The following is a 4349-nucleotide window of genomic DNA, read 5'->3' on the forward strand; positions in this document are numbered from 1 at the left end:
CACACACACACACCCTTTCTCCCTACAGCTGCAGCAAACGGGAGGAATGAAGGAATTCAGCACAGAGGAAATGCACACCCATGGGGGAATGACCAGGGTTAGTGACTGTGTGCACAGACCCTGGAGAGTGCTCTGCCAATGTTCCACTGTACACAGTTATTGGTGGCATTATAATCCAGGAGAGATGGCTGTGAATGCATTACTAACCTTTAAAACCATACCTGTTGTTTGATGAAATGTGTGTTATTTTGCAGTTACTGAACTGTGAGCGAATGAAAGCACATGTGCACGCTACCCTTTAGAGTGTAGCTTTAGTAGCTCAAGATCCAAAATCTTATCTTAATTTTCGGTGTTGGCAGTAAAAAGAGGACCTCACTACACACATATCAAGGTCGCCTCCTTAAAGGGACAGTTCAACTCCAAAATCAATAATACAAGTAATACTCCTTTTTTCCTTTGTTGGCTGAAAAGTGCTGTTAACTCATCTAGATTAGTTTTTGTGGGAGGTTTGGCTGAGTTTTTGGAGATATCAGCCGTAAGAGATGTTGGTTTTTGGGGTGAACTGTTCCTTTAACCACAGGGGTTTCACTTACAGGCCATCAATACACAACTGTGGGAATGACACGAAACCAGTGTTATTTTAATACCTCCCTGCTGACTTGCCCCCATTTAAAAAATATATTACAATATTACATAAATATTGAAAATAGAAAATAATATATTTTTCAGGATTTTATGAATATTTTTATGGAAAATTCATGATTCATTTTCAATAACTTCTATGTCATCTGACCCAGTGAGTCAAACCCAATTATATTACTACACTGGACAAATGACACACACCTCTTTTGATTGGATTTTATATTTTATGGAACATTCCTAAACTTTCTTCAGTAGCTTGCATGTCTCAGAGGACGCCGCTGGATCCGGAAAGAATCAAATAACTTAAAACTAACTTCACCTTCATCTTCACCATCAGGGTCCCCTTGATGCAGCTGTCAACCCCCCTGGATGTTGTTGTCAAATACATGGACGGACACACTTGTTGCCCGAGTGTGCGTGAAACTAGGAGGGATCTATAGGAAAACATCTCTCAACTCACTCCCATAGAGACAGAGAGGCAGAGGGCTGCTGACTCAGGGATCTGTCTCCTCCGTCCTCTGTCTCCTCCAGCGGACTGAAGCGGCTGCAGACGTGAACGAGGTGAGATTCATTCAGATAAACTCAGTTATCCGTCGGCTGAGCGCTGCTTGCATGAGCGGGGGTGGGAGCGTCGTGATGATCATTTTGGATTATTTAACAATGAACTTCTGATTGCAACTCCGTTTGCGCTCGGCACCACCGGGGCTGCTGCACCGGTCCACAACCAGACAGAAACACACTGTTATAGTCTAATGCATAGCAATCTGCAAAATGTACATTAAGTATGTTGTTTTCACTGCTGCCGCCTGCGGTATCCCTGCAGGTCTCCACTGATGTTGGAATTTTAGAATCATACTGCACAAAATGCACTTTAAAGTATATACAACACATATATTGCAGCCTCAGGGTAGTAGTTTCTACATAATTATATATATACATATATATACATATGAGAATCCAGCATTTTGTATATTGTTGCCTACAAGTTTCCAGTTCAAGTGGGATTTTCCCGGAAAACCAGTTATGTAATATCCCTGGTCAGTGTATGTGCCATGAATGGTTATCCGTGGCTGTGTGTGGAAATCCCAACAGAACCTTAACACGAGCAATAGATTTCCACTGCAAGATAACACCAGATGAAACACCATCAGGACCAATAATACTATTTTGATTGAATATGCAGTACACTGTACTGCTCCACACACACACACACTGTTAGTGCACACTAATGTAAACATTCAGCATTGGCCTTCCGTGTCTCTTTAGAGTTTTATTGGCTGCAATTCCCTCATAGCACAAAATGTTGCTGTTTAACAATTCTTCAATCAGGAGAGCAAATGGCACGGCAGCAAGTGTGGACAGATTATGAGACAACACAAAACAACAATAAACAACACAGCCACAATGTCATCATCATCCTTTTGGGTCTCTTGCAGTCATTTAGTCTATCTGTAGTCGTTCTGTGCCTCCTTGTATTTTTTGTAGTAATTTTGTCTCTTTTTGTACTTGTCCTGTGTGTCTACGTACTTGTTATACCGGTCAATTTGTGCTGTATATATGTGTCTTAATATGTGTCTCTTTAAAGTTGTTTTGTGTCTCTGTAATTTTCTCTCTTTATAATTGTTTTCTGTCTCTTTAAAGTTGTTTTGTGTCTCTGTAATTTTCTCTCTTTATAATTGTTTTCTGTCTCTTTATAGTTGTTTTGTGTCTCTTTGTAGTTGTTTTGTGTCTCTGTAGGTGTTTTCTGTCTCTTTGGAATCATTTTGCATCAATTTGTTGTAATTTACTTTACAACAAGAATTGTTAACCGTTACACCAAACAGAGGCCCAGTTGGCCCATTCAGTAACCCGTCCATGTCAGTGTGTCCCCAACCTGTCTGTAGAGGTATACAAAATATTAGAAACACCTTATAGGCTAATATAATGCAGTCCAACATAACACCACCACTATCTACATCTTCAAAATTAACATTTCACTGACACATTTTCAAAAATTAAAGACATTATTCAGACTGTATTAGAGCGTACATACTGTATGTACCTAATAAACAAAATAAGCTAAATTCATTCTGGTCCAGTTTAGGTTTTCATTCCCACCAGTACAGCAACTGGTTTCATATTTACCATTTCATTTCACTGTAGTTCCGTTTCTAGGGAAAACTATGACTCCAAGTGTTGCTTCTTCTGTTGCTTGTAGCAAAACTCAAACAGCAAATTAAGTTCTAGAGTATTTTGTGGTCTTTTTACTGAGCTACAATGTCCAGTCATGTATGAAGAATGCAGTTGTCAGTATGGATACAGCTGTCCTGTATAAACGCCGCAGCACACACTGTTCCAGTTACAGTACACAGAGACTAGCTGATCACTGAGAGTCTGGCAGACGGCCACCACTTTTCCATTGAAAAATACTGCACTTGGCTCCCCGTCCAAGAAAACCCACTTTACTGACCTTTTCTGGATAAAATAAACTGCTGTGAAGAGTCAGACTTACTGAATTAATTGGTGATGAACTATGGGCTGCCTGCAGGGTAATTTCTCATCTGATTTATGATCATTGTGCCCTTGCCCTCTCCCGATTTTTTTTTGGCAATTTTCTTTATTTTGGGGATTTGGATGAGCAGCGCATTAGTGAGTCTTTAAGACACTGTTTGGCCTCGAGTCAGCTCTGGAAATGTATTAAAGAAAACCCTTATTGCATTTCATTTAAGCAACCAGTCAAATGCCTCTGTGAGCCAATGGCCAACTCATAAACAAATATGCTTCTTTTGTTGCAAGAAAGCTTCACTTTATTTGTTTTTTCCACAATTCCTGACTCCTGCTTCTTCTTTTTTGGGGTAATAAATGTTTTCTCTGGCTCAGCGTTGAGGATTCCTCTTTCTCTTTTCCACTGCTCTGGGAATGACATCCAGCACACTATGATCTAATTTCTGAGCAGCTGCTGAACAACTGATATTTTGGCTGGTACATATGTTTTATAATTTGAATCAAACAGTCTCTTGCTACTGGCGAATTTCTTCCTTCTTCTTCTAGCTCTGTGAACTTTTTTTCAAAATTACAAAATCAGATCAAACTTCTCCTACTTTCATCACCTTTACTTTCTATGTCAATGCTATTTTGGTGGTTTCAAAGCTCTTCATGGTTTTGCTCCCTCTTATACAGTAATTCAGATCTTTTAACTCCATTTCCTGCACCTTTGGCCGCCTGGATCTGTTGACCAAAACATCCTGCAGTATAATTTTAGCTCCAACACTGAAACAAAATGCCTCTTAGTATCAGGCCAGCTGTGTCACTGTGACATTTTAGTAGAAACTGCCTGTATAGAGTGGCATTTATAACCAAGCAGCAGTCAATCAGTCCACCACTTTTGTCCAGGCTGAAATAGCTCATACAGACATTCATGGTCCCCAGATGGTGAATCCTTTGAGTCTTTGGTGGCCCTCTGTCTTTGACCCTAGCGCCACCATGAGGCTGTGAAATGAATGTGTAAACTACTGTATGGATTGCCCTGAAATTTGGTACAGACAGTCATGTTCCCCAAATGATGAATCATAATGACTTCATCACTTCACTTTTCATCCAGCGCCATTATGAGGTAAAAAATATGAATTTATACTATACTTAATAATAATAATAATACATTTTATTTAAAAGCGCTTTTCTAAATACTCAAAGACACTGTACATACAAGAACATCAATCAGCAAAACA

At 39.6% G+C, this 4349-nt stretch overlaps 1 protein-coding gene across 1 annotated transcript in view; it reads left to right on the plus strand.

The window, feature by feature from the left end:
* The first annotated feature begins 925 nt into the window (after positions 1-925).
* LOC118322660 (complement C1q tumor necrosis factor-related protein 6-like) overlaps positions 926-4349 on the plus strand; it is a 6677-nt gene continuing 3253 nt past the window's right edge. Inside the window, exon 1 of the mRNA XM_035654394.1 lies at positions 926-1203. The gene's annotated coding sequence lies outside the window, so the exon portion shown is untranslated. The remainder of the gene's footprint in view (positions 1204-4349) is intronic.

This window comes from Morone saxatilis, unplaced genomic scaffold, assembly GCF_004916995.1.
Source record: "Morone saxatilis isolate NCDOM2014 unplaced genomic scaffold, NCSU_SB_2.0 Contig14, whole genome shotgun sequence".
Lineage (NCBI taxonomy): Eukaryota > Metazoa > Chordata > Actinopteri > Moronidae > Morone > Morone saxatilis.